Source organism: Cupressus sempervirens, chromosome 5 (genome assembly GCF_028749045.1).
Source record: "Cupressus sempervirens isolate cs-2001-9-10 chromosome 5, ASM2874904v1, whole genome shotgun sequence".
Lineage (NCBI taxonomy): Eukaryota > Viridiplantae > Streptophyta > Pinopsida > Cupressales > Cupressaceae > Cupressus > Cupressus sempervirens.
The window spans coordinates 298,974,972-298,987,893 of record NC_143122.1 but is presented as its reverse complement, the minus strand read 5'-3'; the positions used below and the strand labels follow the sequence as shown (position 1 = coordinate 298,987,893).

General features: G+C 36.6%; 1 protein-coding gene across 2 annotated transcripts in view; it reads left to right on the top strand.

The window, feature by feature from the left end:
• The window catches only part of LOC149555759 (C2 and GRAM domain-containing protein At1g03370-like), a 244,972-nt gene that overhangs the window by 102,431 nt on the left and 129,619 nt on the right, over positions 1-12,922 (top strand). The gene's annotated exons all lie outside the window — the stretch shown is intronic.

The following is a 12,922-nucleotide window of genomic DNA, read 5'->3' as shown; positions in this document are numbered from 1 at the left end:
GACTCTGAGCAACATAAGGATGACATACTGGATTTAGATTGTTCAACCCTAATGATTATGCCTACCCCCACAAGGTCCATCGTTGTCAAAGTTGTAGTAGACCCCATACCCTAATGGCTGACAGTATCAGTGAATAAGAAGCGTAGTATAGTCCCTATGTCCATACCCATAGGAGGCATGGTTAGTAATTATACAACAAAGGCTCCCAAGGTGAAAAGATGGAAACTACTAGTAGGTGACGTTAATTCTAAGACTAGTAGATGGGCTGCTGAAGTTTCCATACCTAAGGTCGAAGAAGAAGTTCAGGATCCCACTGTTGGTGATTTTGAGTGGTAACGGTGAACTTGGTGTTCTTGAACAGGGAGTCAGAAAATCACCACTTTGAGGTGTCAACCAAACGCATGTTAAACCGCTCATGGAAGGACAATAAGGTTAAAAAGTAATTGAAGCATATTGTGAAAGCCATGGTGGAGTACATCGATGCTTTCAGTGATCTGGGTCCCCAACCACTTGCTCAAGCTTCTCAGGCTTTTGATCCTACTTCTCCTGTGAGTCAAAAGTTGTAGAACTAGAAACAAAGAGGAAAGGTGTTGGCTGTCATTTTTGATGAATAGGTCAATGAGGTGCTCAAAGAAGGGAGTAGGTTCATCCGTGAGTCTAGGGTTGTGTTTGGCGATACTGATGCTCTGAAAGGGGAACTCTTGATCCAGGCTTAAGTATGGGAAACTAATGAATCTAAGTGTGGCGCAGTCTCCATAGATTCAAGAAATAGGAAGTTATGGAGTTCCTAAATTTCTGTCATATTACTTGACGAATGCGTACTCTTTGCCTTGAAGAAGAATACAGATTGGGAAAATGTTGTATTTAAGGAAGCAATATCAGAATGCAAAAATAGAGAGAAGGAATTGTAGGAGCGGAGTGAAATCATAGCAAATGATGTAAGATGCATCAATGCTACTTATGTTTGGCATGACGAAAAAGTTGAACAAGACATGGATGTAGTCGTGAAAGCATTTGAAAGAGCATTGGGATTGGTCAAAACAGACTAGAACCCAACTCTAGTGGACTTCATCAAGATGGTGAGGATAGAGTTTATGCTCTAACTTTGCGTGGATCAAATTCAGAAACATGCCGACAGGGTGTCAAGGCTGAAATGGGAGAAATAAGCTTTGAAGATGCAATTTCTCCACTTAAAAAATCCCAACGTTCTTGCAATGCAAGATTTTGTTAATGCTTGCAAGGATTGGAAGAATGCATGTGGCACCACCCGGAAACATGGGCAAAGTGTTGGAGAGGAATTGACTCTTACAACTTGATAGTTATTTAGTTTCTTTAAAAGTTTGCAAATGCTGGCCAAAAATTGTTATTTAGTTTTTATAACTATTTTTAGCTCTTACTAGGAGGTCCGTTTTGAACCTCTCTAGTTATGTTTTTGAAAGACTATATATTTGATCTGATAGAACCATAGGGGGTTCAAAAAAACTTTTATAACTACTACTTTTTGATAAATATTTTCAAAACTTCATTCATCAACCTCATAAAAGTACTAGGTGCATTAGTCAAACCAAAAGCCATATATTTTGAAGTGTCATGTGTTCTCTAATAGCTTTTGAACTCGAAGTGTTCTTCCTTTGAACATAAATGTTTATTGAAAATATATGGGAGTAATTTGAATTAGTGTGTTAAAATTCATGGAGTATTTTTTTCTGTGTAAATGATTTACTTTGTGCCATACATTATCTTTATTTGAACCTGAAGCGAACATATACATATCAAATTATGAATTGTGGTGATTATTTTAGAAATCTGAAAATTGTGGAGAACAAAAAGCTTTGATTTTTTTGTATTAGATAAATTTGAATCTACGAATAAGTTTGAGTGCCTTAAGTACTTTATGGTAAAACGTATATGTGTTTGTTAGATTAGAAATAATTCATTGAATATTTCAAAGAGAGTTGTATTGACTCAAAAATTTAACTAACCCAACTATTGTTTAACTATTTGTTTCTCAAATAGGGCGATAGAGCCTATATAACAAGCATGTTGCATGTGAGACGAATCTATTAAACAACACACTCTTATCAGGAAACCTTGTCAACATGACACCTTCAATGTCTTTTCTTCTTCATATGGTTGTGCCTTCTTGTATGACTACTGTACTCCCTCCTATGGTTGACAAAGGAAGTTGTATGTGGTGTCTGCAATTGTTGTACGATTTCTCTGCAGGGTGTATGATATCTCTTGACAATGGCGTGTTATACCTAGCCTATTCCGATGCAATTTATTTCCTCCTGTCAACTCCTCTTTAGAGCTTTGTTTCTTTTCCCTTTTTACTTTAATTTTCTATCTTTGTATTGTTAGATGCATAACACACTTCAATCCTCTATTCTTCATCAAATGTTGTAGTTTCAATAATATTGCATGTTGATGGGTGTACCTCATAGTCCTCCATGTACTAGTGGAATGATCCATTCAATGAACTCATGTCATCTTCAGAACTATCCTCCAACTCAAGACCTTTAATCTTTGGGTAATATTACTTTCGCTTCATCTTGAAGTTTTGGCCCTCACACTCTAAATTTGGTGCCAACTCTTGGAGTACTATTCGGCTCCGCAAGTTGATGTTGTACTTCCTCCTGTCACTCTTGATGGAGAGTGTGTTCTTCTTCCAATTGGGATTTTTCCTTGTTCTGATCAGCCAATCCCTTTTGAGCAAGGCATCATCCTCTTTCAATATGAAGACAACGAATCCAGAAAGAAATATTGAATACCAATTAGACCATCTGTATCACTATATCCAAAAGTGGTTTGATGTCGTCTAGGTCAACACCTACTAGATGGTAGGTTGGTGGCTAGAGTATTGGCTTGTTGAGTGCCTTCCCTGTCTCCTCTGGTAGTACATTCATGTTAGAGCCTCTATTGACGGTGGTGTTTACCAACTTTCCTCCCATTATCTCCATCTAGATGACAACCAACTTCCACTCAATGGCAACCGTCAGTAGCACTAGGTCAGTGGTTAGACTGGAAGATGGCTCTTCCATTGATTTTCCATGCACCTGGCCAATTGTATTGTCACCCACTACATTGGTAATGACCATCTTTAGTTGTGGCATGGTTTGCAGAATGTTAGATACTCATAGGCTTATGGTGGCTTGCAACATCTGTCTCGTGATAGTCTTCGTAGACTGCAACCATAGTGGAGTAGTCGAGGTGTCATTTGAGGCTCTTGTTTCCTTTTCTATCACCTGTACAATGCTAGCCTTTGCTTCCCTAAGTACTTCCTTATCCGTATGGGGGCCAAAATATACTGCCTTATTGGGGTAGAGTTCGGTGATTGCCAACACTTCCTCCTTTAGGTTATTTTACTTGCTTCCTTTCACTTTAGACAATCAATGCCCTCATGGTTCCTTTGACCACACCATTTGCACAAGAAACTATCGCTGTTTTACCCGCTTTGACAATCTCCTGCAAAGTGATCCCATGTGCTACATTGTCAACATTATATGCTAGGATATTTTCTTGAGTCGTACTATATTTGATTCCGTTATTGATTTTCATAACCACTTGGTGATGCATTTTGTTGTTTCGATGTAGTAGACTTACCCTGCGTGAAGAGTACTTGTGTACTTCTCCTCAAATTACATGAACTCTCCTCTTTCAATGACCCATCACCTGGTTTAATCACCCCAACCGGTTATAGCCTTGTTAACTCCAATTTCTTTACTATTAAAGTGTTTGAGAAATCGTCAAACACTTGGCAAGCAAGCTTTGATACCACTTGAATAACCCCAACTGGTTGATCACTTCAACTGGACCATTTTTTGCACTTGTCAATTATTTGACATTCCGTCAAACACTTGGCACACAATCTTGCTATTACTGTGTATGCTGTTTTTTGGAATGTGCAAGCTTCAAGAAAATTATCATAGGCTTCTATGAGATTGCAGGTATGAAACAAGACCCAAATACTGCTACAGGTGATGTCTGTAGCCCCTTCCAAATGCACAACAATTTCCCCAATCCAAATCGCAGGCCTGTAGGTTATTATTGCAGCGACCAAATGCTGTATATGTCTACTAATTTGCAGATTTTGAACCTTCTTGTGCCCAATAAATTTACCATAAATCCTCACAACAATTTCCCAATTAATTAATGCGAATTTGAAACACTTCAACAACTAGTAGTCTTCCCAGCCACAGAAGAAACAATAACGGAAGACACAATAAATTTTAGAATACAATCCACAATACGTCAGCTGTGGACTCAATGCACTTCTCAATTACAGTCAATACAATAGAGAAGCGATCTCAATTCGCTTTACTTCAGCAGCAAATTGCAAGACAAATCCAGTATCAAACCCTTATACTTCAGTAAGGGCATAAAACTCAACCTCAGACAATGTCACAAAGACAACAAAAGAAAGTTAGATAAATGGATGCTTTTCCCATGAAATGGGCTCAAATTTATAAGCTCCAAATGGCACTGAGTTTTCCAAATGCAACTTCACTTAAGAAGCCTCCTCAACACAACATTAAAATATAACAAAGTGTCATTTTATATAATTATTAATTACTTTTGGCTCCAAAAAATGACCTTTTCTACCATAACATAGTATTCTGACACATAAGGCCACTATTTCTTGTGCCCACGATTTAAAACTTTTCATCCTGTTCCAACAAGCTATGATACTGAGGTGACCAACATAAAACACCAACAAAAAAATCACCTGTCTTGTAAAAACAACTGAAGAAGTATCAGAATCGAAACCTGAGAACACCAGAGTGATCCTAATGTAGGAAGATGATGAATGAACTTGATAGGGTGACATACTATAAATAGGCTCTTCCTCTAAGCTTCTTGGAGCCCAAACCAGAAGCCCTAAATAAAAACTAAGAGCATCACTCAACTCGTCTAACTCAACTGAGCTCATCGGAACCAACAATTGACTTACTATAAATAGTAACTCCCTCAAATGGAGCCAATACACACCATATGCTGTTGGAAAGCCTATAACCCCACAACTGAAACCCTCAAATCCCACTGTCAGCTCATGAGGGTCGGGATGGTGAATTGACCAAACCAATTGTAGGAACTTGCTAAAATTTTGGACATTACACTTGGAGAATCTCAAAGAACATTATATTAGGACAATTATCTTTTGTGTTCCCTTTCATTTTGCATTCGGTACATTATAGTTCAATACTTTATTGGTTGCTTCCTTGGCCTTTAGTTCTTTCATCATCATTGTCATGTTTTGCCGTAGGGCTTGGATTGTTCGGTCATCCTCATTACCATCCTTGGTGTTATTGTCATCATGTGTCTTCCCCTTCCCTTGGGAGGATATCTTGTTTTCACTCTCAATATCCATCACTACATTGTAGGCATTGGTGTGCAAGGGTGGAGGCAATACTTTCATCTTGTGCAAGGAGGGAATCAACCCCCCGATGTACCACCTTTTTTTCAGCCCATCCACCAACTTGCCTATCAATTTCTTGAGCCTATAATTGTTATCTTGTACAATCTCATTCTTTCCTTGTTTTCCATTATAAATCTCAATGACAATCTTATTTTTGTCTAGTAGCAATTTAAACTAACCCCGGACACCTCCTGAGCACTAATAAGAAGCTATTGATGAAACATCTAGTTTTGTGAACCGGTCGATGGTTGTACCTCATAGCATTGTTGGAAACCCTCTCATAGCCAATAATCCTTGTCATCGTGACTATTTGCTACCTAGTTGGCCTCATAGTTCTTCAAATGCCTTGTAGGTCCTCTGATTCATTCCTTATGAAATTTGGTAGTTTTTGTCAGTCTACATCCGAACTTATTAAAGGAGTCATTGTCTTTTTGTCTAATTGGCCCCTTGTGCGTTGGACTTGGTGGACTATTCCTAATGCTAGATTTTGGTGCTTTTCTTGCACTCTCTGCCATGCATGCGTCCGTACGCATCTACCTCTAGTGTCCTGATCACCTTCATTAGTTGTAGGCCTCGAATCGTACTTGTACTCCCTTTTTTCCAAGGGTTTTTGGTTCAAATCCTCTATTGATGAGTTTTCTTGAGATGGATAGGTTCTTAATGCTATGCAAGACATTTGCCAGTTCAAGATTTTCTTTGTACTCGTTTGATGTGGTCTATGCGGATGACTGTTTTGCTTGGTTGGCAAGGTATGTTTTATCAAATTTTTTCTCATACTCTTCTTCACTTTCTTTGTTCTGCAATTCTTAAAGATCACCTGATCACTTGCTCTTGACCACTGTGTAGTTTCTTCTCACCTTTATTGAGATCCAAAGGCATTAATCACATAATACTCTTATAAGGAAACAACACCAAATGTTTATTGCTATTCCTGGTAATTTACGTATATGAAACGATAATACAAATGACGTCTATCAAATACATCCATAAAATACATCTTTATTAACTCATGAATTCACTATAGAGAAGAGGACCGAAGATGGTCCACTAAGGATTACATTTAATCCGATGATGCTATCCCTTGTTCCTTGGTAGTACACAACATATTTAAAGAATCCAATGGTTTCCAAGAGGAACAAAACAGTCAATCAACCAAACTACTTGATAGTGACAACAAACTTAATACAAACAATTAATACATTGGCAGATAACTGATATTTATAATGTTCCTTTCCAGCAATGGCCAAGCATGTTCTTCCTGTGCATTGATAGGCACGTTCGAAATCAACTTCTGCTACACCTGGAGGCACTTTCCAATGTCCGTACAGTTTTTGGGGGGGGGGGGGGGGGGGGGGGGCAGTGGTTGTATGGTGGCAATAGATATGACTGTACGTTTGGGATTATGAGCCGTACGATATCAACTAACAGGGGTCGTACTGTTAAGGTGTAAGTCGTATGGTGTAGCAAGGTAGGGGTTGGGTTGGAGACCTACGGTGGTGACTTGACTTGACTTGTAACTAATTAAATAAATGGACCCTTCTGATGATAACTCAACTCTCAAGTGAAATTATAAAGTTAAATTATTTATAATAAACCATTTAATGAATTAATAATAATTTGGCCCCTAAAAATATAACAACTCCTAAAATACTCATCATTTAAATATGCTGTTTGAAATAGGGGTCACACATTATTTCTCCATGTGATTAAATGCACTTTCCAAAAATAGAAAGGGTCCATCTCAATCAACTCCTAACTTACCACAAATAGTAAGTACACAAAACTAACCCCAAGCAGAGTCCAGTCTGAGCCAAACAAAGACCAACTTGTAACTTACTGAATTGTGGAGAAGACAAGACCCTCCCAAGTCAAGCCACTGCCTCAGAAGATCCTCTATCCTCAATAATTAGTCTACGAGGATCATGATAATAGGCTAATCTCTGAAACTCTAATGTTGACAAAAATGGGGACATTACACCCTTAAAGTATCAATTAAGCCTTACTCTCACAAGGCTCCTTGACTGCAAGGATGTATCCACAATTCTTTCAAATTCTTGCATGTTGAGGCAACGACTTGAAGTCTATTATCTTCTGTATAATCAATACCCGTAAGTGCTGAATGTACTAGATGCAAAGCACAAATTAAAAGATGGTGATGCAGCTCCCAATGACACCAAGTGGTTTGATCTTAAACTCTTAAGTGAAGTAAGTCTTGCAACTAATCTCTCAAGGGCTTCAAAGATGACCTCAGTATCAAGGAATACAAAGGATAGGGAAACCAATGAAAGCAATTTAGCTAATGGCCACCAAATCAAACCAAAATTAAGGAAACAAAATAACATTTTTTTGTTTGTTGATGCTGATTGCAAATTCACCCAAGATGCTCTTGCATCAGTGTGATGGAGTTGACCCATTTTCATAATCATTATGATTAAAGGTATGCATATGATTAGAGGAGATGATTAGCTTAATGAAGGGAGAGTAGATGACAAGTGGAAAAAGTAGGGGAATGTGATGGGGGGAGAGAGAATGAGTGGATAAATTAAATAATCTTTTTGATTCCGAGTGGGAGGAAAGAGATTAATTAACCAAACAAAGGAATTTATTTAATCTAATGAAGAGAGTTTAAGGTGTATGTGGATGGTGTAGGAATATGCATCTGGATGAGAGAAAATGAACATTTTGAATTAATTTGAATTAAAAATTGGAGGAAATGGGGAATGATCATTCAAAAAAATAAAATTAGAAGGTATTTAATTAAGTAGGATCAAGGAGTATAGATAAATTAAATGAATTAACTAAATTAATTTATTAAGTTATTTAATTATTAAATTAACACTTATGACAATGATGACTAATTTGATGAAATGTTAATGATCAATTTTAGGTGTCTACACAATGCAACCAACTTTGAGTTTGATCTTTCTAAGATTCAACATATGGTATCTACATTGGAAAATTAGTTAATGACAGAGGAATGAACAAGTACGATGGCAAGATTTGGGAAACCAGAAAAGAATTAGAGGCTCAAGGAGGATAATGAATTGATAGCAACAAAATTTGTTCACAAAAAGAAATGACTTGATGAGGTTTGAGGGAAATGGCCGAGTATCACCATCTCATGCACAAACTCCTTGAGATTTCTTAGCTCCTTAATTTTTCTTGAGTGCCTTCATGCACAAACTCCTTGAGATTTCTTAGCTCAATTTTTCTTGAATGCTTTCATCTCCTTGACAAATTCCTAGAGGCCATCCGTTACCTACTTTGATAATCTTTTAATTGATCTTTATTTTTAAAAGAGGCGAGTCAAAACTAGCTTTATGTTGTCTTCAATGCATGCCTCTTTTGAAGGACCGAGGAAAAATCTGACAAAACAACAGTTTTATTTTTTTGAAACTATAACAACGAGGTTACAGAAACAAGTTGCACTTGCACTGCAATGTGCACACAAGTGTCATATGAAACATTTTGACACAAAAGAAATGACGACCAAAATAACCTTAGTTATGCCACTAATGGCCTGTAATGTCTCCTTATGTTAATTCTTAGGAATTAGGGACTATTAAATCACAAAATCAATTGCAAGATACCTTCTTTCCAAAAAGACTAAAATTTTGCACTTTAGAATGAGGAACAATTTAATGTAAGAATGATAGATTATGATTTACTTTATATATCATTGTCCTTATGATACAAATTTTGTTTCACTTATAATATGACACTATATGATATATTACTTATTAAAAGGATAGAATATCACTGCGATTTCTAATACAATGATTACTTTTATTCAAGTATGATCTCCACTATATATCGTGCTTTTGTAACTGCTATGAAATACTTTAAGACTTTACCGTCTTTCCTCCATTTATGATTAGTCATATTTATTGACATGATTGTACTCGGATTAAAGCATGTCTATTAGAAGAAAATAATATGACTTGAAATACATTTAAAATGTTGGGCTTCCACATTATTCTTGTGGGTGTAAATTAATACCTTTTAATGACACTTAAAAATGAAGAGATTTCAATAAATGGTGATAGCTTGTGGATTAGATTGTGTTTGAAGTTTAAGCATCAGTATTTTGAATCACACTCTGTGATCCATCATCAAGATGAAAGAGACCAAGAGATGCAAACCAATGTGAGCAAGATAATCTAATTCTCTAGATGGAGACTACGATACTCATCAAAATACTCAATCACCATTATCTTCGATGATGAAGCCTAAGAGGAAGTTTTTCACTAAGTTACTGGATTCGCGCATCTGTGCCCTGAACTGGATTTGGGTATGTACTGGATCTGGATTTGTGCATGATTCGTTTAGGGTTCAGATTTGACCTTGTGGACTCGTTCACATTTGCGGTTCACAAATCTGGACCAATACAGTGTCAAATTTGAATCTTGGATCAATCCGTGACGAATCCACGCAAACCTAGGAGAATGCAACATGAATCTGTCATGAATCCATCACGAATCCCCAAGGACTCGTAGGCCAAACTTGGAATAAAGTACACACAAATCCATATATATAATGCTAAGTTACCGATTCAGATGCGGATTCGGAAGTGGATGCGGGAAGTGTGATTTTTTTGAAAGGTGGATGCAGATGTGTATGGATGTGTCTATATATATATATATTATATAGATTATATAATATAATAAGACAAAATATTGTTATATATATTATCACTAAATATTATATATAATATTACTAAATATTATATATATATATTATCTATATAATATAATATTGTACAATATTCTTAATAGTTTAAAATTTTATACGTAAATTTTTATTTAAAAAACAAAAAAAAAACTAATTTTTATTTAAAAAACTAAAAAAAAAAACTAACTTTTTAAATAAAAGTGTGATGCTTATAAAAGTTCAGTCTGCTGTATTTCTCTTCCCTTTTCATTCAAATTGCTATTTCTTTTAGACTTTCTATCTTAGTCCACACTCAAAAAAGTTTCGTGGGGTTGAAATGAGATTACGGGGAGCAGCTGCATGTAGAGGTTGGTTACTTGGTTGGGAATCAGTCAGTGGATACAGTGGGTTTAGTCTAATCCTCTTTGGGTATGCCTCTGGTAAAGCCTCGCATTGGATCCTTAGCGGCTGCTGTTCCTTCAAGGAGTTTGCAAATTATATTTGATTCTTATTAGTTATACTTTCCCTTTGCATGGGTCATTCTGTCAGTTGCGTATCCTGTTTTTACATCAATTCATAGCCAAGCTTGCCATGCTTTCTGACTTTGGCATATCAAAGCACATCGAAAAATCTCAACAAAGATGGAGCAGATTAAACTGAGTAGGATTTCAATTGAAGCTTTGAGAATATAGAGTAGGTAAATAGTCATTCCACCTTGCATGCATCCTACCAGCATCCACGGGGCTTCTGGAGGCACTAGGTATCCACATGCACCAGCTTTCGCATCCAGCCTTGGCGAAGACAAATTGGTATCTTAGATATAATGCATATAGATTTTTATATATATATTAAATATGTACTCATGAATTCTTACGAATCATAATGGGGATTTTTTTTTCACAATCCACAAATTGAATTCTTGAACCCAAACCTGAACCCAAATCGACAACTAAGATTTTTTTTGATTCTCCAAATGGACAGTGAAATACTCTTGCTATTAGGCAAAGCAGTCATTTGAGTAATCCATAAACTTCCACTGAAGTCAACTCAACCATAGAGCTTTTCTCACTGTCCAGAAAGTACTCAACTTTCAAAATCCAAGCCCATTAGCCATTAGTTTCCATATTCCTGTAATTCTTGATAGTAACCTCCTCTCTTCTAGCCAACACCCTCCAAACCACCCAGTCAACCTCTTCTGACATTCAAAACAGGAAGAAAGGATATGGACTTTAATGTCAAAACACTTTGTTTTGAGAATTGCCATCCACCCCAGTGAACACTTTACTAACAAGGAATCCTAATTCATATTACTCAAGCAATATAAATGATTCTCTGAATGGTTTTCTTAATCCAATGTAATTTCAAGCAATCCACCAGACCCAAACTCTGTAGGCTTTAATTATTGTTTTGAGAAATTTTGAATTCCTCATGGATGGCCATGAAGTAATTGTTAGTTGCATGAACAGTTAAAGACTGGCTTCTTTGGCATTTATACGAAAGTGTATTGACTTTGACGGAGGCAATCAATTTAATGCTCAATGTTGATCAACTCAGACAAGAGAGTACTGCATTCAATCTGCTGATCTCATAATATCATGCATTGAGAAGTTATGAAATAGGAAAGCAAATGAACCCCCAAGAACGGGTCTTCGAGATGCACTAGGTATCCGCACACACCAGCTTCCACATCCACCCTTGGCCAAGACGAATTGGTATCTTAGATATAATGCATATATATATATATATATATATATATATATACATATATATATATATGTATATGTATATATGTATATACACACACACACACACACACACACACACACACATATATATATACACTCATGAATCCTTACGAATCATAATGGGAATTTCTTTTTCACAAATCCACAAATCGAATTCTCAAACCCGAACCTGAACCCGAATCAACAACTAAGAGTTTTTGTGATTCTCCAAATGGACAGTGAAATACTCTTGCTATTAGGCAAAGCAGTCATTTGAGTAATCCATAAACTTCCACTGAAGTCAACTCAACCATAGAGCTTTTCTCACTGTCCAGAAGTACTCACCTTTCAAAATCCAAGCCCATTAGCCATTAGTTTCCATATTCCTGTAACTCTTGATAGTAACCTCCTCTCTTCTAGCCAACACCCTCCAAACCACCCAGTCAACGTCTTCTGACATACAAAACAGGAAGAAAGGATATGGACTATAATGTCAAAAAACTTTGTTTTGAGAATTGCTGTCCACCCCAGTGAACAATTCACTTACAAGGAATCCTAGTTCATGTTACCCAAGCAATATAAATTATTCTCTGAATGGTTTTCTCAATCCAATTTAATTTCAAGCAGTTCACCAGACCCAAACTCAGTAGGCTTTAAATATTGTTTTGAGAAATTTTGAATTCCTCATGGACGGCCATGAAGTAATTGTTAGTTGCATGAACAGTTAAAGACTGGCTTCTTTGGCATTTATATGAAAGTGTATTGACTTTGATGGAGGCAATCAATTTAATGCTCAATGTTGATCGACTCAGACAAGAGGGTACTGCTTTCAATCCGCTGATCTCATGATATCATGCATCAATAAGATATGAAATAGGAAAGCAAATGAACCCCCAAGAATGCTCCATTCGTGTGAGAAATTGTAACAGTTGAATGGAAGCACTTGCTGCTGCACTTTGAGCATGGGAGGGCATTGTACTGTATAACAAACCCTTGGAGGTGTCAATGCAGAATGCATCGTGCTTTATGATTAACTATGCTTTATTACTTCTGGTGCATCAAGTCTTTAGTATCAAAATCTTAGAAAGAAATATTAGATATAAAACTCACTCATGTCTTCAGCTATACTTTG